The sequence below is a fragment of the Apis dorsata genome, unplaced genomic scaffold (genome assembly GCF_000469605.1).
Source record: "Apis dorsata unplaced genomic scaffold, Apis dorsata 1.3 scaffold_58, whole genome shotgun sequence".
Lineage (NCBI taxonomy): Eukaryota > Metazoa > Arthropoda > Insecta > Hymenoptera > Apidae > Apis > Apis dorsata.
In genome coordinates, this window is record NW_006263358.1 from 1,879,088 (window position 1) to 1,879,295 (window position 208).

A 208-nucleotide genomic window follows, 5' to 3' on the forward strand; every position below is an offset into this window, starting at 1 on the left:
TTCTTTATTTAGATTCTCACTCACCGACGTGCTTTTAACTTCCTTCCAGTTCGTCTCTAACGTTAAAGGGAAACCTGGCCGAGCCTCGGTGTTGGAGGAATCTTGCGGTATTTCGCGTTCGCGATCGCGATACGCCCCCCCTTCCTCCTCGTTCTCAAGTCGTTTCCTCCCAGTCGCTCTTGATCCAATCTTGATCCCTTCCCTCCTC